Source organism: Gossypium arboreum, chromosome 9 (genome assembly GCF_025698485.1).
Source record: "Gossypium arboreum isolate Shixiya-1 chromosome 9, ASM2569848v2, whole genome shotgun sequence".
Classification (NCBI taxonomy): domain Eukaryota; kingdom Viridiplantae; phylum Streptophyta; class Magnoliopsida; order Malvales; family Malvaceae; genus Gossypium; species Gossypium arboreum.
In genome coordinates this window covers 51,537,539-51,561,936 of record NC_069078.1, presented here as the reverse complement: position 1 = coordinate 51,561,936, position 24,398 = coordinate 51,537,539, and the positions used below count along the sequence as shown (strand labels likewise).

At 35.9% G+C, this 24,398-nt stretch overlaps 1 long non-coding RNA gene and 1 other non-coding gene across 2 annotated transcripts in view; one reads left to right on the top strand and one right to left on the bottom strand.

Moving 5' to 3' along the window:
- LOC108479099 (uncharacterized) overlaps nt 1-23,642 on the top strand; it is a 45,932-nt gene extending 22,290 nt beyond the window's left edge. The window contains exons 2-3 of the long non-coding RNA XR_008270991.1: nt 7,803-7,878; nt 23,405-23,642. This is a non-coding gene — a long non-coding RNA (uncharacterized LOC108479099). The remainder of the gene's footprint in view (nt 1-7,802; nt 7,879-23,404) is intronic.
- On the bottom strand, nt 5,080-5,152 carry TRNAF-GAA (transfer RNA phenylalanine (anticodon GAA)). The gene has a single exon. It is a non-coding gene; the product is annotated as a tRNA-Phe (tRNA).
- Nucleotides 23,643-24,398: the final 756 nt, after the last annotated feature.

The window sequence follows — 24,398 nt, the reverse complement described above, 5'->3', positions numbered from 1 at the left end:
CTTCTACTTAGTTGAAACTCTTAACCCGAGTCGGAGGTGTTACATAAACTACCATGCGAGTTGTCATGCTAACAACGTTAAAATTTTCATTGAAAAAGCTATTTGATTCTCTCTCTTTTTTTTTTTTAAAGATTAATGGTCAAATTTAACTAAAAAAGGTCAAAGTCAAATTAATAGAAAATGTAAATATGAAACGTTAAAATTTATGATTATGCCTAGAATAAATTTTAATGAAAAGAAATATCAGTAGTTACTGCAGATAAAAACATTAGTAATTAATGCCAATAAAAGTAGTAATACTAGGATTGAGAAAATAAAAACAAAATAGTAAAATGTTTACTTTTCATTTTATTATGTATATTAACAAGAAAATCCCAATTGTTTAAAAGAATTGTAATATTTTGATTTTTTTTTGTTAATGAAATTAGTAATGATAATTATTTCAATAAAATAAATTTTGTATCTATTTAACTTCAGCTTTTCGTTCTATTATGTATATATTTATATTATGATGCTTAATTGGTTTTCAACTTTTTAAATGTTATCATTGTCTTTAATTTTATTTATATTTAATGAAAGTGAGTGTTATTTAAATATTTCGTTTCTTACGTGGGTTGACTTTAAAAATTATAATGTATATGTATTTTAAAAGTATTAATGAATTGTATATTCTTCTAATTATTAGCATAATCAAATAATCTATGGCATTAATTGTATAACCAATAATCTAACTGAATAAATTGTATAATGTATCGTACAACCATTGATCAATTCAATCGGTTCATATAAACACAAAATTAAATATACATGTTTGAAATTCAATAACATATATCAAAAATATATAAAAAGTTTGGACTATCAATGTTTAATTTTAAATATTTGATCAATTTAAGAGTATTTATCAATTATGCATTCCTCCAACTACAAACGCTATCGAATGCTTATGACATTGAACCAATTGAATCGGATCTATATATAAAATGTACTAACATTGTGGTGTACAAGTAATTTGAAGAGTATTGATTAATTGTACATTTCTCTAATACTAACGTAACTGATCATGAGTTATGACATTAGTTGTACACTCATTGATCTAATTGAACGAATCTATGTATGAAGGTGATGACATTATAGTGTGTAAGTATTTATCAATTGTATATTCCTCTAATTACTAGGAAATTCCAATGAATTGTGACATTAATTGTACATCCAATGATCCAATAGAAAAAATTGTATAATTAGTCGTACAAGTATTTATCCAAATGAATTAGTCCATATAAACTTAACATCTAGTATACATGTTTAAATTCAATATCATATAGTGAAATATATTAAAACTTTGGACCACCTATGTTTAATTTCAAACATTTGATTAATTTAAGAGTATTTATCAATTATGCATTCCTATAACTACTAACGTAATTGAATGATTATGACATTGAACCAATTGAATTGGGTCTATATATGAATATACTAACATTGTATGCACAAGTAATTTGAAGAGTAATATCACTTTTACATTTTTCTAATTTCTAATGTATTTGAATGAGTTATTACATTAATTGTACACTCATTGATCTAATTGAATGAATCTATGTATGAAGGTGATGACATTACAAATGTGTAAGTATTTTTAAAAGTATTTATCAATTGTATATTCTTCTAATTACTAGGAAAGTCCAATGAATTGTGACATTAATTGTAAATTCAATAATCCAATTGAGTAAATTGTATATTAATCGTACAATCATTTATCCAATTGAATTAGTCTATGTAAACTTAACATCTAGTATACATGTTTAAATTGAATATCATATAGTGAAATATAATAAAACTATGGACCACCTATGATTAATTTCAAATATTTGATTAATTTAAGAGTATTTATCAGTTATGCATTCCTCTAACCACTAATGTAATTGAATGATTACGAAATTGGACCAATTGAATTGGGTCTATATACAAATGTACTAACATTGTGGTGTACAAGTAATTTGACGAGGAATGGTCACTTTTACATTTTTCTGATTTCTAATTTATTTGAATGAGTTATGACAATACTTGTACAATCGTTGATCGAATTGAATGAATCTATGTATGAAGGTAATAACATTGTGGTGTAAAAGTATTTTTAAAAGTTTTGATCAATTGTATATTTCTCTAATTACTAGCTAATTGTGACATTAATTATACAATCATTGATCCAATTGAATAAATTGTACAATTAATCATATAATCATTGATCCAATTGAATCAGTCCATGTAAACACAACATTGAGTATACATGTTTAGAATTCAATATCATATCATGAAATATATCAAAACTTTGGATCATTTATGTTTAATTTCAAATATTTGATTAATTTAAGAGTATTTATGTGACACTTGACCTATTGTTAAATGTAGTAGTTATTTCAATCTATTTCCGCACTTAAGGAGCTTGTTTTCTAGCCATTCTAATATTTAATATTGCATTTTCGATATCTAATAGTCAGTATAAAATATTAGTAAAAATAAGTGTTTTTACACCTTTTGTAAGTATTTGTGACCTATTAGGCCAACACAAGCCTTAAGTAGTTCTAAATTGTGTAATTGAGTGTGTAGGATGATGAATTATAAGCCCAATAGACGTAAGAGCAAGGGACAAGTGACACACAAGCTTTTCGAGTTGTTAAAGAATGTAAAGGTTGTCAACTTTCTGCCCTTTTATCAAAATAAGGGCTCTACAAGATACATTTCAGTCGTTTGACTCAATGATGATCTTGCAACCATTCGAGTTTTGAATTCCCAAAGAGACGAGAATCTTCTTTAAATCAGGCACATGTCTGACATTTGGCAACATTCTGATTATCCTATCATGCATACTAATTTAAATGGTACCAATGCCAGTTATTTTGCAAAGTGAGTTATTTCTCATAAGTACAAATCCACCTTCAATCGAACTGTATGTGGAGAACTAGTCCATGTTGGGACACATATAATATGAACACCTTGAATTCAAGATCCACTTGGATGTAAACATAGACCTTTTAGTCGTTGATACCAGCAATAAATCATCACTTCTGTCCTTGGCCACACTAGCATCAGCTACATCAGCTTTTTTGCTTCCCTCTCTCGTCGTTTTCAGTGGCCCTCTTAATTTTATTCTAAATTTTATAACATTTTTGTTTAATGTAACCTTTCTTTTTGCAATAGCTACATTCCTTGTTATAGTTCTTTAACTTAGATATTGCCTTTGATCTTCTCTCACCCGAATCCTTAGATTGTTGCCTTCATTTGGCAACCAAAATATAGACTTGCCCATCTGATTTGTTATTTTCAGCATAACTCATTGTTAAGTTTATCCTTAATCAAAAAATTTCCCTTCATATCCTCAAACGAGAGTTTCTCTCTACCGTAAATCAGGGTTCCTAGAAAGTTTTGTATGAAGGGGGTAAAAAACAAAGTAGTAACATAGCCCGATCTTTGTCGTTTATGTTGGCCTCGACATTCTTCAGGTCATTTAGAAGAGTTACAAATTCATTGATATGAGACTTAATAGACTTACATTTTTCCATGTGGAATGTATATAATCATTGTTTCAATACCAAGCAATTTGCGAGGGACTTCGTCATATACAGGGCTTCTAATTTTTTCCATAGGACTACTTTCATCTTCTCGAAAGTACCTCTTAGGATACATTGTTAGTGAGATAAAACTGAATTGTTGACAATGCCTTCTCATCAAGTTCCTCCCATTCTGTCTGATTCGCATCTACAAGTTTTTTCCCTGTAATGACCTTTTTCAAATCACTTTGAACCAAAATTGTCGTCATCCAAACTTGTCACAAGATGAAATTTGTAATCCCATCAAAATTCTCAGTATTGTACCTCATTTCCATATCTAAACAGGTTGAATTTTGAAACTGAACCAAGCTTTGATACCAGTTTGTTGGGTCGAGCCCAAAATTATGCAATGAACACGAACAAAAATCGAGAAAATTGAACACAAATATTTATGTTGAAAAACCTGTCTGAAAAGGATAAAAAACCATGGGTAAAGAAAACTACACTAAAACAAAAAAAAAAAGGGGAGTACAATGTGGAGAAAAAAATAAACCCTAAACCTGAAATTCAAAGATTCTTTGAACTTCTCACAAACTCTCTCTTATTTTGTTATTGTTATACTAAACTGTTTAGGGTTGCTAATAGGCTATTCATAGGCTGAATTTCATGTACAAATAATACTAAAACATCCCTAGAATAATCAGAGTTAGACTGGGAAAATATAACAAAGTTTAATTGGGAGAAGAAACCCGGTTAAGTGGGGAACACATCACCACATCATGATATCGCTATCGACTCGTTGGGACATGGCGTTACTTCTTATCGAGATGCCGTAGTCGCGTTGTTGGGATGATGGCTATTCCTCGTCACGACGTCAACTTTGTTTCGTCTGAAATGCGAGGCGCACTCCACATGTACAATCATTGATCCAATTGAATGATTCTATGTATGAAAGTAATAACATTGTAGTGTATAAATATTTTTAAAATTCAATTGTATATTCCTCTAATTACTAGCATTATCAAATGAATGGTGACATTAATCATACAACCATTGATCAAATTGAATAAAATGTATAATTAAGGGTAAATATAAAATTAGTACCCGAACTTGCCTACTTCTTCTAAATTGGTACTTATGATTTTTTTTGTCTCAAATTGGTACCAAGCTTTTTTTTGTTAACTAAATTGATACCCCAGCCTAACGTCGTTAAGTTCAAGATAGGTGGCAAAATAAGATTGTGACGTGTGGCATAAATGATGTCATGATGGTGTCATAATCTAAAAATAAAAAAAAACTTATTTCTTTTCTTTTTGACTTTTCTCCCCCAATTTTTTTGTTTGTGTAATTATTTTTTTTGTCTTTTCTTTTTCTTCTTCTTCTTCTTCCTCTTTCAACCCAAATTGTTGCCTCCATCACCGGTGGTGGTTGGCCCTTTTTTCAACCTAAAAATGACACCAGAGTGTATCTCTCCATTCACTCATTCAACTACTCAAATTAGATTTCTCAAAGAAAAAAATTCAAAAGTCATAAAAGCCAGGAACCAGATTTGAACTGGTGACACAAGGATTTTCAGTCCTCTGCTCTACCAACTGAGCTATCCCGACCATTACCGACGCATTATCCTCATAATACTAGATGGCTTGGGTCTATGTCAATTAAAAATGAAAAAAAAAAAAACGAAAAAGTATTAAATTAAAAGTCTCGAACAAGAATTTCTTGGATCTTCAAAAGGAAGACTTTGTAAATTTCCATATAAGTAATCATATGTATTATGAATCATTCAAATAAGTATTCCTTGCTCAAGAGATTTCTACGTATATCATATATATATCACATCACACTATATCACAAGACTTGTGATAAGAGAACAAAATTCGCTATACTAGGATACGCTTGTAAAACGGCAAAGAATAGGATGAATGAGAAACATAAGGAACTTTGAACCACTAACAAAAGGGTAGGATAAAATAAATAGACAAAAACGGGCTTTTTGGGGTTGGGGATAGAGGACTTGAACCCTCACGATTTTTAAAGTCGATGGATTTTCTCTTACTATAAATTTCATTGTTGTTGGTATTGATATTGACATGTAGAACGGGACTCTATCTTTATTCTCGTCCCGATTAATCGCTTTTCAAAAGATTTATCGGACTATGGAGTGAATGATTTGATTAATGACTATTCTATTTGATTCTTTCTTCAACTTGGAATCGATTCACAACAATTCTTTTTATTTTTCATATTTTCATATAAATATAAATTGATATTTGTTGCGTCGAAAAAAAATTTTACGCTTGGTCGCTAATTATGGTGATTTATTAAACATTTGAAAACCAACTTCCGATTTTATTAACAAAGGAGTCGCCACCGATCCTTTTATAGGTGTGATCGGACACCTAATAAAATTATTTTAAAATGAAAGAAGGCCAAATTTAGGTCTACGTGAAAGTTCGAGAAAAATTGGGGTTCGAGTCGATTCTGCGAGGAAGGTATTAGCACCCTCACGACGCCCAAAATTGGTATCTCATAAACATGTATTAACTTGATTTTCAAAATACGAGTTCATTATAATATTTAATCGTGATCCGATTGAAAAGTAGGAATTTTAGTTTTCGATTTTTTTAGAAAGGGTGTCCTGTTTCACAAGTCGATTTAATTTCACCCAACATAGTGATGAAATCGATAGCTTAATATTAAATCGGTACATTGCCTTATTTTTGAAATTAATTAAAACATGAGAAAAATATTCCTAAAGTGAGAAATTAAAATAGATAAAGAACAAAAAAAAATGATATCATTAATGAAAAATATTAACATGGAATACTAGAATATTAAAATAACAATAATAATGATATTTACAAAATAGAAACAAGTCATGTACTAATAATAAAATAGGAAAATGATATATTTGGTAATAATAATATAAAATAATAATATGTACATAAAAATACATATATATGTATATATATATAATAAAAGTATGTAATAATAATAATAATATCTACAATAAAAGAAAATATTGGGAAACGTACATAAAAATATATACATAAAAAATTTACAACAATAATATAAAATAATGATATGTGCAAATATATATATATATATATATATATACATATGTATATAAAATATACACTAATATAATAATAGTTATAATAATACTAGCAATAGTAATAATTTGTAATAATAATATATACACAATATGGAATTTAAAATATACATATATATATATATATATATAATAGTATTTAAGAATATATACATAAGAAATATATAACTAATGGCATATATACATAATATATATATATATAATACACATAATATATATAAATATATATATATACATATTAGAAATGATAAAAATATTAACACACTACATAAGTGAATAAAATATAATAATAATACTAAAATAATTGATTTAAATAGTAAAATAACTAAAAAGGATTAAGTTGAGCTAAAACAAAATATTTGGGGCAAAATTGAAATAAAAATAAAAGGAAAGGACTATATTAAACACACGCGAAACATCGGGGACCAAAACAGAAAATATTCCTTCCCATAAAATGCAGACATCATTGTGGACTAAATTGAAAATCGCGACAAATTCGGCCAAATTAAAAAACAAAAATGACTTAATTGTAAAGTAATAAAAAGCGGAAGGGCTAAAAGAGCAATTTGCCCTTCCTTTAAAAAACACGCGGATCCTAGGCGGGTCGGGTCGGTCGAACCGGTCCAAGTCAAAACGACGTCGTTTTGGGGTTAATGACAACCCCAAAACGACGCTGCTTTTGAGGGCTATATAAGGCCAAAATAACCCAAAAAATCATCTGGAGGAGGGAAAGAAAAAAGGAAGAGAGAGGAAGAGAGAAGGAGAGAGGGGAGGGAAGGAAATCCGGTCGGGCGACCGGTCATCGGAGGCTCGCCGGCTGCTGGCCGGCGCCACCACCGTACTTGCTGTTTTAAAAGGTAAAAAAAAAATTTTTTTTTGTTTTTATTTTATTTTATTTATATTTTATGTTTTAATATATATAGGTTAAAAACTTAAAATCGGATTAAAATAAAATATAAAAAAAATCACCTTAGATTTTTTTGTTTCTTCAATCTCTAATTTGAATTTGTTTTGGGTCGTTCTATTGTTTTTTTTTGGTTTTTTTTTTGCTGGAAATTTTTTTCTGGAAATTTTTTTTTGGTGTTGGAAATTTTTGCTGGATTTTTTTTTGCTTCCTCTCTTTTATCTCTTCCTCCTTTCTTCAGTTAAGGTTTCAACACCCATCATCACCGGCGATTCACCGTGCCGAACGGAAAGGGGAGCGGCCACGTGGTAGATCCGGTAATACTCTTTTCTTCCTTGATTCTTTTTCGTTTTAAAGTAAGTTAAAGAAAAAAAATAAAACAAAGCAAAGATAAATGAAAGATTGAGATAACAGAGAAAAATTGAAGTTCACCTTCCGAGCTTTCCTTTTTTGTGTTCTTGATACAAACTTTTTTCCCTTTTTCCTTTTTTGTTGTTTGGGTGGCTTTATATAGCCTAATTTTTACATACTTTATTATTATTCTCTATTCTTGCTTCGCTTTTGCTTGTTTGCGTGGCATGGGCATGGACAATGGGGTGTGTGATGGTGTTTGGCAGACAAAGATGGGAGAGTGGGAGTGGTGCTGATGGCGATGACATGGGAGAGTGGGAATGGTGCTGGTGGCGATGACATGGGAGAGTGGGAAGAGGCAAGTGGGAGTCTAGGGTTTTGGAATTGGGCTTGGATGTTGGGCTAGGTTAATTTTAGGTTTTGGGTTTGAGGATGGGTTAAATGGTTTAATGGGCTCGGTATTTTGTAACGGGCCAAAATTGGCCTACAACAATGCCCTCTTTGCTTATTGTCGTAACTGAATAGAGCAAAGATACAAAGAAAGGCCAATTTTGCCCTGTCTTGCCGAATCTTGACCTCCTTAGCGCTCTTCTTGCTCAGGTAGTCTCCTTCTAGTCCATTGCATCCTATAGCTTTGATTCAATCCACTGCACCTTCTGATATGTGCCTCGTAGCTTTAATCTATTCCAAAGTAACTTCGAGGATATGAAATTTGTGGCTTCGATCTGCTTCACTGCCACTTCAGGAAGATAAGATCTACAACTTCAATCTGCTCTTCTATTGCTTCAGTGAAATAAGGTTTGGGTCTTCTCTTCAGGGAGGCCAAATCTGGTGTCTTCCATCAGCTCTAATCTTTATTCTTTATTCAGCATGTGATCTTGAGCTCAACTCATTTCTCGCAATAGGAATTGACTCTTTAAAAGCAAACATTAAAAATAGAAATTGAAAATAACTCAGCACGTGAGCCAAAGCTCAACTCATCTCTCACAACATGAGCTAGTCTTTTGAAACTTAATTTGAAAAAGAGATTTTGAAAATACCTCGACATATGACCTAAGGCTCAACTCATTTCTCGCAATATGAGTTGATTTTGAAAAACAAAAGGTACAACTCACCTCTCGCAATATGAGTTGCTTTTTGAAAGACAGAATTATCGTGCTCAACTCACCTCTCGCAATGTGAGTTGATTTTTGAAAAACAGAATTGGAAAGTAGAGACCTGAAAATACCTCAACAGTGCTCGAGGCTCAACTCACCTATGAGTTGATTTTTGAAACATAAATTGAAATTACCTCAACGTGTCTTGAGGCTCAACTCACCTCTCGCCATATGAGTTGATTTTGAAACATAAATTGAAAATTGAAATTACCTCAACGTGTTTTGAGGCTCAACTCACCTCTCGCAATATGAGTTGATTTTGAAACATAAATTGAAATTACCTCAACGTGTCTTGAGGCTTAACTCACCTCTCGCAATATGAGTTGATTTTGAAACATAAATTGAAATTACCTCAACGTGTCTTGAGGCTCAACTCACCTCTCGCCATATGAGTTGATTTTGAAACATAAATTGAAAATTGAAATTACCTCAACGTGTTTTGAGGCTCAACTCACCTCTCACAATATGAGTTGATTTTGAAACATAAATTGAAATTACCTCAACGTGTCTTGAGGCTTAACTCACCTCTCGCAATATGAGTTGATTTTGAAACATAAATTGAAATTACCTCAACGTGTCTTGAGGCTCAACTCACCTTTCACCATATGAGTTGATTTTGAAACATAAATTGAAAATTGAAATTACCTCAACGTGTTTTGAGGCTCAACTCACCTCTCGCAATATGAGTTGATTTTGAAACATAAATTGAAATTACCTCAACGTGTCTTGAGGCTTAACTCACCTCTCGCAATATGAGTTGATTTTGAAACATAAATTGAAATTACCTCAACGTGTCTTGAGGCTCAACTCACCTCTCGCAATATGAGTTGATTTTTGAAACATAAATTGAAATTACCTCAACGTGTCTTAAGGCTCAACTCACCTCTCGCAATGTGAGTTGATTTTCTGTCACTTGGTAGAACTCAGGTGTCTTTTCCTTTGATTCGGTCAGCACTATCATCATGTCCTCTTGCTTTCTTGGATTACTGATATGCCATGCATAATGTCATCATGATATGCACATGTTTGTCTTAAATGCCTTTATACCTACGTAATTATGCAGTGCTCCTTAAGCATATCTGTCGTATGTCCTTTTCGCCCTGATTGTTGAGGATCTGCGTTCATTGCTTTGATTCTCGACTTTCTCTTCAGGCCTCGTACCCGTCTTCGAGTGATCGACGTTTCTCAGATATCACTCTTCTGCCCCCGATTGAACTTTGTTCTTACTTTGAGACTTTTGTGCTTATCAAATTTTCATCCAGGTAATGTTTAACATTTCTTTTGTTTAGAGTATGTCATTTCACTATTTATCATGTAAATAAACACATAATGAGATGCATGAAAAGGTCAAGTAGGAACAAAATAATGTCTCATATTCATCGACTTTAAATGTGGCAAACAAAACAAGTTAACCAACGAGAGTAAAATGTCAAAAAGAAAGAAAGGATCGTATTCAACAAATGCTCTAGATATTCAACACATGAACTCTTCCACGTTCCTCAATCAAGAATCTTTCGAGTATGGCTTCTTGCGTAGAAAATTTCGAGCTTTCGAAGTGCTTCAAATCATCGTAGTCTCATTGTTTAACCCATTGTTCAAATGCCACGCTCTTGGGCGAGTTTACTTCATTAGGACGCCTCTCGGTTTTCATCCTAATCTTTTGTGTTAATCAAGACGCCTTTTTGGGTTTTCACCTTGATTTTTTTTTAAGATGCCCTTTTCGGTTTTCATCTTGATTTTTTAGGCATAATATTTCTTCACAAAGATCTCGAGTTCACCGGATTCGGTAACTCTTTCCCATCCATTTCGGTGAGAATCAAAGCTCCACCCGAGAATGCCTTCTTTACGACGTATGGTCCTTCCCAATTCGGTGTCCATTTCCTCGCAGTCTCTTTGTATTGGGAGAATATTTCTCAACACGAAGTTCTCCTTCGTGGAATTCTCTTGGTCGTACCTTCTTATCATGAGCCGCGATCATTCTCTTCTGGTACATCTGCCCGTGACAAATTACCCTTAGACGTTTTTCTTCGATGATGTTCAGCTGATCGTATCGAGCTCGAACCCATTCTCGCTTCTTCTAACTTTGATTCCATTAAGACTCTCAAATAAGGGATTTCGACCTCAATAGGTAGCACGACTTCCATTCCATAGACCGAGAGAAAGGAGTTGCTCCGTAGATGTTCGCACAATATGCGATATGCATACAAAGCAAACGGTAGCTTCGTGCCAATCTTTATATGTCTCACCATTTTCCCAATGATCCTCTTGATATTTTTGTTGGTCGCTTCAATGCCTGCTCATCTTTGGGCGATAGGTCGAGGAGTTATGATGCTTTATTTGAACCGCCGCATACTTCTTTCATCATCTTATTGTTCGATTCGTGGCATTATCTGAAATGATTCTTTCAGCAAACCATATCGGCAAATGATTTCCTTTTTCAAAACTTGCAAACCGCAATCCTCGTCACATTGGCAAACGGCGGCTTCTATCCATTTTGTAAAGTAATCGATAACCACAAAATGAATCGATGTCCATTTGATGCTTTTGGAGAAATTGGCCTATAACATCCATGCCCCACATAGAAAAAGGCCACGGAGAAGTCATGACATGAAGGGGTGAAGGGCTACATGAATTTTATCGTAGAGATTTGACATTTGTGGCATTTTCGGCAAAATTGATGCGATCACTTTCCATTGTCACCAATAATAACCGAAGTCTCATGATCTTTCCGCCATATTGAAACCATTGGCATGCGTTCCGCAAATTCCCTCATGGACCTCTTCAAGTATTTTTCGGCTTCAACATCATCCACACATTTCAAAAGCGTCGATCCTTTCCTCTTTATACAGATATCCCCATCAAGAACAAATCCACGCCATTCTTCTAATTGTTCTTTATCGTTCTCATTCGCTTGTTCGGATACCTTTGATTCTTGATATATTCTAAGATATCATGGAACCAAGGCCGTCTGTCTACTTCTTTCTCAATGTTACAACAAAGGTGCGGGGACCTCGATATGCTCATTTTGAGGGGCATTATTTCGCTTCTACTTGCTTTGAACATTGAAGCCAAAGTGGCTGTGGCATCACTGTTGGTTCTCTTCTCGTGGAAGTAATGAAAAGTTATTTCTTTGAATTCCTTGATCAATCCAACCACTAAATCATTGACTTAATCAATTTTGAGTCCTCACTTCCCACTCTCCACGGATTTGGTAAATCACTAGGGTTGAGTCCCCGTACACCTCCAAGATTTCGATGTTTCGCTTGATAGTCGCACGAAGCCCCATGATACAGCCTCATATTCTCGCGACATTATTGGTACGTAAGAAGTTCGGTCTTGCGTTGAACGGATAATGATTCCGTCTGGTGATACCGAGATTGCGCCAATTCCATGCCCTAAAGCATTTGACGCACCATCAAAGCACATCTTCCATGACTTTTCTTTTGATGACTCAATTCTATTTCGTGATGCACATTAAGTCTTCGTCTGGGAAATCGAATCTTAAAGGCTCATATTCTTTTGTCGTTCGAGTTGCTAAGAAGTCAGCTATTGCGCTCCCTTTTATCGACTTCTGACTTACATAGGTAATGTCATATTCCGAAAGGAGGATCTGCCATCGTGCCATTCTTCCTGATAGTGCCGGCGACTCCATCATGTATTTTATTGGGTCCAGCTTTGAAATCAACCATGTCGTATGGTACAACATGTATTGTCTGAGTCTCCGAGCTACCCAAACCAGAGCGCAACAAAATTTTTCAATGGACGAATACTTTACCTCATATTCAGTGAACTTTTTGCTAAGGTAGTAGATCGCCTTTTCCTTCTTTCCTGACTTGTTGTGTTACCCCAGTACGCAACCCATTGAATTTTCGAACACAGTTAAATACAAAATCAGTGGTCTTTCAGGAGTTGGTGGTACTAGCACTAGAGGACTGGACAAATATCGTTTTATTTTATCAAAGGCCACCTGGCATTCCTCGTTCCATTCTCCCGGGTTATGTTTTCGAAGAAGCCGAAAGATTGGGTCACATTGGTTGGTAAGTTGAGCGATAAATCGGGCGATGTAGTTTAATCTCCCTAAAAATCCTCTAACTTCCTTTTGCGTGTGCGGAGGTGGTAACTCTTGGATGGCTTTTATTTTATCTGGATCAACTTCGATACCTCTTTCACTGACAATGAAGCCTAGCAACTTTCCCGAGGTAGCCCCAAATGTGCATTTGGCTGGATTAAGCTTTAGCTGAAACTTTCTCACTTTCGAACAACTTCTTGAGGTGCATTACATGCTCTTCTTCCCTCGATTTAGCAATCATGTCGCCGACGTAGACCTCTATTTCTTTATGCATCATGTCATGGAATAACGTCACCATAGCCCTCGATATGTTGCCCCAAAGATTCTTTAACCCGAATGGCATCACCTTGTAATGTAACGTTCCCCACATTGTTATGAAGGTAGTTTTCTCCATATCCTCAGGGGCCATCTTGATCTGATTATACCCCGAGAATCCGTCCATAAAAGAAAACAATGAATGTTTTGCTGTGTTGTCCACCAACGTGTCAATATGTGGCAAGGGAAAATTATCTTTTGGGCTTGCTCGATTCAGGTCACGGTAATCCACGCACATTCGTACTTTGCCATCTTTCTTTGGTACCGGGACTATGTTAGCCACCCATTCTGGATATTTGGAGGCTTGTAGGAAGCCAACATCAAATTGTTTCTTGACTTCCTCTTTTATTTTTAGCAGCATTTCGGGTCTCATCCGTCTTAATTTTTGCTGTATGGGCTTGCATTCTGGCTTTAATGGGAGCTTATGGACCACTAAATCTTCATCTAGCCCTGGCATGTCCTGGTATGACCATGCGAAAACATTTTGTATTCATGAGTAAAGTGATCAAACTATACCGTACTCTCTCAAATAGAAGTCCCAATCTTCACTTCTTATTTCCTTTCTTCGTTCCCATTTATTGTTTCAACGGATTCTTGATGAGGCAAAATCTGTTTATCCTCTTTTCTACCATTCTTAGCAAATCAGAGACGAGACATAGTCTTCACATTTTCTTGACAATTCTCCTAAACAAACAACCTTCTCAAAATCGATTTCAGGACTTGTAACGGGTTTGTTCATGCTTGTTGACATCCGAAAGCACCAAAGTTGAATGAAAAAGGAACTATAGAGGGCATCCAAGTATTGAAACCAACAAATGAAATGTTATGGCATGGGATGAGGCAAATGTAAAGATTGGCTATGAAATGAGAAAATGATTATGAAATTAGTGATAATGTGAAAGATTATGATGAAATGCATCTTCATTGATATTCATTTGAATGATAAAGAGCGAATGCAGTTTTACAAAAGAATTCTATTATATCTAAAGACATAATGAATGTTAACGTTTGAGCATTACTCTAAAGACTTATAAACTACAAGAAGTTCCTCGGCGGTCAATTGTTCAACTTAAAACCTGGGGACAAGGGCGTATCCTCGAGACACCTTTACTTACACCACCCTTTGTCAATGACGTTTATAATCGACATTCGAAAACCCCTTTCAATTAACCCCAATATGTTTCGTGGATCATCTTGTCCAAAGGTACATCATTCCCGAGATGTAAATGTTTTGACAAAGGAGAGTACTCTATTGGTTCCCTTCCGGTTCTCGGCCCAAAGTTCTTGCAATTCTTCTCTCTTGATCCTTCTTCCACTGTCTTCTTCTTTGACGCATGTCATTGGAACCCCAAACCGTATCGGGCCTTGTGGTGCAATCGGCTTTAAAGCCCTAACTATTCCTTGCGATGTCTCCCTAAACCTCTTCTCGCACGAGCTCCCTTCTTACCAATCAACTTGACACCCATTCGGTATTTCTCGACGCTTTGGCATTGGAATTTGTTTCCTCAATGACGAAAGTGGCATTGACGAATTCAAGGGATCGAAAGGAACATTCCATCGCGTCCTTGCTTACTTCCGGTATGGCGATCAGCAGAGATAGATGCGACAATGTCTTCTTCGCCTCGATCGTGACCAAACACCATCCATGATAAATTTCACCTTTTGATGGAGGGATGATGGGACTGCCCAGCAGAATGGGTCCAAGGTCTTCCTGAAGGCAATTATAAGAAGGTGTAATGTCCATGACTTGAACTCGACATCATAAATGTAAGGGCCCACTTCCAAAGGGATTTCGATCTTTCCCATGACTTCGCCTCGTCCGTCGAATGCCCTTACCGTAGAATGACAGGCCTTAAGTAGGACAAATCCATCGGTATTCTAGAAAGCGTGGCCAATGGTATAACATTTAACGTGACCCATTATCGATGAGTACGTTTGGTATTATGTATCCCTTACAACGAGTCGTGATATGCGGCGCTTTCACCAAGCCTCTACCATTTGGCGGTATCTCATCATCACTAAAAGAGATGAAATTGTCCGCATTCGATTGTTTACCCACCTATCAAGCTTCTCGACGATGATATGTTGTTGGCCACATAAGCTTGATTTAACACCTTCAATAAAGCATTCGGTGTGGCTCAATTTAACAAGAGAGATAGAATCGAGATTCATACCGGTCGCTTGCTCAATTGTTCCACCACACTATACTCATTGTGCTTAATAAATTTCAAGAATTCTTGAGCTTCTTCCTCATTCACAAGCTTTTAGTTTCTTGCACGGTGGAATTTCTTGCTCGACTTTGACTTCGTGCATCACCGCTTTCCTTTTGCTTCAAGTCGCTACTTTTCTTTACCGGTTCAACTTCTTTAGAATAGCACCGCCCATCGCGGGTAAAATGACCTACTTCCCCAATGTCTTCGCCAGGGCTTCAAGCTTTTCACCTTCAGTGTAACGATGTTGACATCGTACTTCCACTGATCTTGTATTGTCCTTATAAGGGAAAGGAGATGGTACTTCAATTATCATTTTGGTTTCACCGGTTCTTTCTTTGTGTCATAATAGATTATTAACGATTGATTTACGCTATATGGGAAACCCGATGATTGATTGTCAGAGGCACATATTTCTCTACTATCGGCCTCTTTGGTTTTACAAAAAATCCCAATCTCCTTATTGTCCATCATACTTTGTAGTAAACTTCTGAATTCCTCGCAGGACTGAATGTTATGCTCCCCAATACCATGGAGCTCGCAAAAACTGTGACCTTTTGCATCTTTTCCTTTGGATACTCCGTTAAAACGACAGAGCAACCCTTTCTCACTTAGTATCTCCCAGATTCTCTGCAGAGGTGTTCGTACTTCAGTAAACCCATCTTCTATTTTTCCATTCATCCTTTTTCCCCACTGTGTTCACATTTCCTTCGGTATGGTTAGGAAACGGGTTCCCGTATGCATCGGCACTATCGAATCGTAGGATACCCGCGTCAATGAGTCCTTGAACTCTTCTTTTGAAAGCAAGACAGTTCTCAGTAGAGTGCCCCTGGTTTTCTGCAAGTGATATGCACAACTAGCGTTTAGATCGTACCATTTGGGTATGGAGGTTTAAGGGTGCCATGTAATGGGGTGATATTAATTGCTTCTCCAAAGTTTTGGGTACAATTCCCCATATGATCTGAGAATAGGGGTGAATTGTCGCTCTCTGGATTGGGCCTTGTTGGTCTTGGTTCATTTCGGGTTGGCTTTGAGTGGGTAGAGTGTTTTGTGGGAATGTGGTGACGGGTCTTTGGTCATTGGTGGCATATACGGGTAGGACGGATGTGGTGCTTGGTAGTAAAGGGTTTGAGGGGGATAATAGAAATTTGGGGGTGGATAATTTCGAGGTCGGGGTTGGTTAGGATATGAATTGGGAATGTAACGACTCTCAGTTCCCACCATGTGGGCTTCGGTTCTTTCTTCCTTACGGTTCTGCTTTCTTTGAGCCTTCTGATCCTTCCATTCTACCACTTTTGACGGCATTCTCTATGAGTTCACCGGATATTACGATATCCAAAAATCCTTCGTAGCACTTCCCACCACTTGTCATAGAATGGTGCTTTCGAGTATTAATGAAAAGGACCGTTATCTCGGTCTTAGTCGTGAAGGCTCCACTTGGGCGAGATATCTCTCCATCTTTGCGCGTCTTGTCTAAAGGATTCTCTGGTTTCTTCTCCATCATCTGCAAGGTCATACTGGTGCGGCACCATATCCGATACATGCTTGTATTGCTGCAAAATGTCGACGCCAAGTCCTTCCAAGATCGAATCTTTTCTCTACTAAGTTGATTGTACCAATCAAGAGATGACCTGTTAGACTATCTTGAAAGCAATGTATGAGTAGTTTATCCTCATTCACATAACCAGTCATTTTTCGGCAAAACATGACCAGATCGCCTTTGGACATCTTGTCCCATCATACTTCTCAAAATCGGGCACTTTGAACTTGGGGCAAAATCGGATCGGTACCAAATCGAGTTCTTTGGCACCTAGTGCGAGAAGACTTCATGCCTTCTATCGCTTTGAGTCTTTCCTCTAGACCCTATATTTTGCGTCATGGTTATCCGATTTCAACTTGGCTACCTCTGTGGGTCATCCAGATCGGGACTAGTGGATTAGCGGACTAGCCCCTGGTTTGACGCGAATATTCCTTGCCCCAAATTAGTGGGTGGAGCATGTGGCATAGGTCGATGTTCCAATCCAAAGGGTTCCCTTGAGTATACCCTCTCCGTTGTATATGCGAGCGGTGGAGTGAATCTGGGGATAGAGTGGATCCCGATCGTGGTGAATTCTTGATCGAGACTCCTCGATGTCGTGGCTCGCATGGGTCCTTTTCCTTTAACTAGAGTGACATCATCTCCATCATCTTGGCCATTTGATCTCTTTGCTCGAGTGATTCCTCTCAAATCTCACCATTAGGTCTCTCGTCTCTTGTTGCGATTTGGCCAGTTGCTCTTGCAATTCTCTTTGAGCCTTTTCCATCCTTTCAATTCTCTCATTGAATTCAGCTTCCATCACTCTAGCTTGTCGGCGCGTTTTATACTAATGATGTGGTTCCAGTCTTGTGGTATTACAACTGCGAATTATATATTTTGTCTTCAGCGACCGAGTATGGGTTATGCAATGTATGGATAAATGCATGAATGAATGCATGAATGTCAAAATGTTAATATGTTAATTATGCAAGGAATGCAAAAAATTGGTGTTAATTTCAAGGTAGCCCCATATTTAGGCATTTCATTTATCAACATAGTCTATTACACAAAGTTTCCATTTTTCCAACGGTTACACAAATTTCCTAGCCACATTGCCTTGTTTCTTCACTTGCTCTAAAAACTCTGACATGCTCGATCTTCGGCTCGGAGGGAATTGGCAACTGAGAGCTTCGGCTTCATCTGATAATTGAACAACTTGTATAGCCGCTTAGCGAATTTCATTGATCAAGAAGTCGAGTTGCATTTCTTTTTCTTTGAGAGTTCCTTCATACGCGTGAATGTCCCTATCGTACTGCTCACTCTTTTCTTCTAGAGTCTTCAGGAGGTTATCTAATTGTTGTTGACGAGATTGCAGTATATTTTCTAGATCTCGTGTTTTCCTTTTTAATTCTTGATGTTCGGACTGACTATTCGCCAATTCTGCAGTCACTATTTCATACTCGGCGTTTTTCCTTCTTAACTCTATCACAGCGCGCGCAGCGTTTTCTTCCTCTTTCTTTGCTTTTCCCTTCCAAAACTCCATTCCTTCTTTGATATTGCTAATTTCTTCCTTCCATTCTGCTGTCGACTTGCCCAACCCGCTATTCTTTATAGTGCTTCTTAATTTCTTGTTTTCCAAATGAAGGTCCCTTAAGTCGTTTCTCACAATCTCGGCTTCTCTTTGTACTTTTTCGGTTCTGGACCTTTCAACCTGAACTTCAATCTTCGTTGATAGTTTTCTTCTTGAAGGGCACTAAGGTCCCGAGACATCTTGGCCTTTTCTCGTTCAATTCTTGTCTTGCCACTTCTAACTCGAGACGGCGTTTCCTTCGAGAAAGAATTCGGATGGGGTGGTTTGTTGACTAGATTTGTCGACTATTTACCCGTTGCTTCCTCCATACGCCGTAATCTTGGGTAAGGGTATCAGCATACAAAGCTAATTCCATGAAATGAATTTCCTTCCAAGACTTTGCGTGTCTCGGACTCTCTTCATATATCCTTCACCCATGAAAGCGAACTCGAATCGTGCTAATCCTCCGCTTGCGGGAGGAATTGTCGTGAAGAAAATTGCCTTTGGACCAATAGCGAGCATATCCAACTCCTCCCATAACCCAAGTAAAGGTACCCAATCTTGGCTTCCACATTTGTATAGCGAATCAAGGACGAATCCGGGTGCTCTCCATGTTATATCCTCGGCGCAAGATTCTCGAAAGACCGATACCCAATGTTGCTTTCGGTGACTTCCTTCTACATTCTTTCTTGAGGAAAGCTTCTAGCGGGAGAATGTTTTAGAAAACATATGGAATGGAGTGCGCTCTACCTTCCGTAGTGACTCAAAATCCAAACATTGAGCAATCACAGATCCGATAAATCGTCCCTCCCTTTTCTTCGACAACTACTCGGGGACTGAAGGTTTACGCTAGGATGGTTGGGACGGGGTTGACTCCTTGTTTTAACCTTTCAAGAAATCAACTCATCGCCACTTCGAGATGTCCGAGAACCTTTGGGAAAATAACCAAACCATAAATGGCCAAAGCGAATAGATTTACCCTTTTCAAGATGTCGATGGTTCGAGTCAAATCTCGTAGGAGGACCATGGAATGCAAATGGTTTCGTTCTTCTTCATTATCTGCTTTCAGCCCATGCATCGGTCATGTCTATCGGTCTCACTAACTTTTTCTTGAAGGTCATCGGCTTAGGCTCCTTCACATATATTTTGCCAATTGTACATTGTCGATGCGAGTAAAGCGAAGATACTCTTCTATAGTTGAGTCATGTCTTCTTGATTGAAGGTGAATCACCGATAAGCTGGGTCCCAGAACCGAACCATGGCTTGAATCAACTGTTCATCTACACGGATGGTGATCAGGTGAGCTATATCTCCATACCTCTTAGTGAAAATGTCTCTAATGTCTGAATCCCACTGATTCCAAATTTGAACCAAATCTTCGAGGTTATTTTGGCGAACATTCACAGCTATTTGTTCGGGCAAATTGGCAGACACCTTTCCACAAGACTATCCCCTTGTCCCTCCGAGTTTTTAAAGACCATTCCAAACCACGGCATTCTTCTCGATCATTTGTGTAATTGACTCCTCCATCGAAACCCGCTTTTTGGCAACCAACCTTTAATCAACACCTTCCTAATATGATGCCTACGATGCATGATGAAAATAAAAATAAAAACAAACAAACTCGGTTAGTAAACACAACAATTATAATTTGAAAAACAAATTAAACTACCCAATCCAATTCTCTTGAAAGGTAAAAGGCATTTTCCCGTGTACTTATTTTGGTGACTATAAGCGGACGAGAGGTTCGTCATGGCTCTAATTGGATAGCTCAGATGGTTCATTATATGCGCCTCGGTTCTAGACAGTACTCGAATTGCTCGTACTATCATCTACTAAGATTAGCACGAAGCCTCGGTCATAACCCATCACAGCTCACGAGTTCAATTCGAGGATTACATTTACTTATGCCTATGCGGAGGGACAAGTTAACTCACGAAAGCATAAGTCATATGTAACCCGAAAGTATTCACTAGCTTTGTCTTGGAGGGACGAGTTACTCACGGCGTGGCGTTTACTTTCACTTAAACGGACGGAGCCGGGTAGAGAACTCATGTTATGCGAAAATGCAAGTGCACGGTGTGTGGGAGAAAAACTCATAAACCTTTGTGTTTTACTTAAAGGAACTAAACCAAAACCATAAAAGTTGAAAACTGAAAAACAAACAAATAAGCAAGTTAGAAGAGATACAAATGCAGGAATTTTAAAAACGAGATTTTCGGATCACGACCAAATATTTACTTTGAACAAGGAAATTTGAAAATTTTAACAACACATGCTTAACTCGACTCGACTCGCAAGCTTTTCCCCAGAGGAGTCGCCAGCTGTTGCGACGAAAAAAAATTTTACGCTTGGTCGCTAATTATGGTGATTTATTAAACATTTGAAAACCAACTTCCGATTTTATTAACAAAGGGAGTCGCCACCGATCCTTTTTATAGGTGTGATCGGACACCTAATAAAATTATTTTAAAATGAAAGAAGGCCAAATTTAGGTCTCGTGAAAGTTCGAGAGAAAAATTGGGGTTCGAGTCGATTCTGTGAGGAAGGTATTAGCACCCTCACGACGCCCAAAATTGGTATCTCATAAACATGTATTAACTTGATTTTCAAAAATACGAGTTCATTATAATATTTAATCGTGATCCGATTGAAAAGTAGGAATTTTTAGTTTTCGATTTTTTTTTAGAAAGGGTGTCCCGTTTCACAAGCCGATTTAATTTCACCCAACATAGTGATGAAATCGATAGCTTAATATTAAATCGGTACATTGCCTTATTTTTGAAATTAATTAAAACATGAGAAAAATATTCCTAAAGTGAGAAATTAAAAATAGATAAAGAACATAAAAAAAAATGATATCATTAATGAAAAATATTAACATGGAATACTAGAATATTAAAATAACAATAATAATGATATTTACAAAATAGAAACAAGTCATGTACTAATAATAAAATAGGAAAAATGATATATTTGGTAATAATAATATAAAATAATAATATGTACATAAAAATACATATATATGTATATATATATAATAAAAGTATGTAATAATAATAATAATATCTACAATAAAAGAAAATATTGGGAAACGTATATAAAAATATATACATAAAAATTTACAACAATAATATAAAATAATGATATGTGCAAATATATATATATATATATATATACATATGTATATAAAATATACACTAATATAATAATAGTTATAATAATACTAGCAATAGTAATAATTTGTAATAATAATATATACACAATATGGAATTTAAAATATACATATATATATATATATATATGTATATAATAGTATTTAAGAATATATACATAAGAAATATATAACTAATGGCATATATACATAATATATATATAATACACATAATATATATATATATATACATATTAGAAATGATAAAAATATTAACACACTACATAAGTGAATAAAATATAATAATAATAATACTAAAATAATTGATTTAAATAGTAAAATAACTAAAAAGGATTAAGTTGAGCTAAAAACAAAATATTTGGGGCAAAATTGAAATAAAAATAAAAGGAAAGGACTATATTAAACACACGCGGAAACATCAGGGGACCAAAACAGCAAATATTCCTTCCCATAAAATGCAAGACATCATTGTGGACTAAATTGAAAATCGCGACAAATTCGGGCCAAATTAAAAAACAAAAATGACTTAATTGTAAGTAATAAAAGCGGAAGGGCTAAAAGTGCAATTTGCCCTTCCTTTAAAAACACGCGGATCCTAGGCGGGTCGGGTCGGGTCGAATCGGTCCAAGTCAAAACGACGTCGTTTGGGGTTAATGACAACCCCAAAACGACGCTGCTTTTGAGGGCTATATAAGGCCAAAAATAACCCAAAAAATCATTTGGAGGAGGGAAAGAAAAAAGGAAGAGAGAGGAAGAGAGAAGGAGAGAGAAGGGAGGGGGAAGGGAAATCCGGTCGGGCGACCGGTCACCGGAGGCTCGTCGGCACCGGCGCCGGCCACCGTACATGGTTGCCGAAAAGGTAAAAAAAAAAAATCTTTTTTTTTTGTTTTTTTATTTTATTTTATTTATATTTTATGTTTTAATATATATAGGTTAAAAACTTAAAATCGGATTAAAATAAAATATAAAAAAATCACCTTAGATTTTTTGTTTCTTCAATCTCTAATTTGAATTTGTTTTGGGTCGTTCTATTGTTTTTTTTGGTTTTTTTGCTGGAAATTTTTTCGGAAATTTTTTTTGGTGCTGGAATTTTTTGTTGATTTTTTTTTGCTTCCCTCTTTATCTCTTCCTCCTTTCTTGATTAAGGTTTCAACACCCATCATCACCAATGATTCACCGTGTTTAACGGAAGGGGAGCGCCACGTGGTAGATCCGTAATACTCTTTTCTTCCTTGATTCTTTTTCGCTTTTAAAGTAAGTTAAAGAAAAAAATAAAACAAAGCAAAGATAAGCAGAAGATTGAGATAACAGAGAAAAAATTGAAGTTCACCTTCTGAGCTTTCCTTTTTTTTGTGTTCTTGATACAAACTTTTTTTTCCCTTTTTCCCTTTTTTTGTTGTTTGGGTGGCTTTATATAGCCTAATTTTTACATACTTTATTATTATTCTCTATTCTTACTTGCTGTTTTGCTTGTTTGCAGGGCATGGGCATGGACAATGGGGTGTGTGATGGTGCTGGCGGCAGACAGCATGGGAGAGTGGGAATGGTGCTGGTGGCAGACAGCATGGGAGAGTGGGAAGAGGCAAGTGGGAGTCTAGGGTTTTGGAATTGGGCTTGGATGTTGGGCTAGGTTAATTTTAGGTTTTGGGTTTGAGGATGGGTTAAATGGTTTAATGGGCCTGGGTATTTTGTAAACGGGCCAAAATTGGCCTACAACAATATTGCATATAATATAATAGAAATAAAAAAAATACGGGTTCGGTTCGTCTTTTTTGAGATAGTTTTTCATTAGTATACCTATAAAAAAAAAGGTGTATCTGCTTCAGTGGTTAAGTGTTCTGGGTGTGTATGTGAGGTCTTGGGTTCAAGTCCCACATTTGGTGAATTTTGCTATTTTTCTTAATTCAAACCTTATCATTGTGGAATGAGATTATATAAAATTGTCTGTAAATCCATATCGGAATGAGCTTGCTAGTTCAAGTGATAAGGGAATTAGTATATTGGAGGTCTTATGTTCGAATCCCTGCATTAGCATGGATGTTAATTTTTGCTCAGGTGACTGATAGAGTTTCGGTTGAATGGGAAGTCTGAGGAGGTTATGAGTAATGGGTTAGTGAGAGATAATTAAGGAATTATGTTGGCATATCTCCTTTTTCTTTTCTTTTTTTTGAATTTAAATTACTTTTTCCTCTCTTCCAAAATTTGACGTCGATTTCTGTTTCTCTATTTTTCTGTCAAATTCTCTTTTCTTGTTTTTCCTATTTTCGTCTTCCTGTTGATTTCAGTGCTTTCGGCTCTTTATTCTCATATATTGTGGTAAGTGATGGCAAGATTTTGCTCGAGTTAAAAGAGGGTTTTCGTTTGTTTCGTTCTAAATATGATTTTTTTATTTTCGTTAGTTTAATTTCTGGGTTTTGGCAGTAATGAATTGCGAAGATCGGGGCTCTCCTCTTGCGGAATCGTAGTCGAAAACG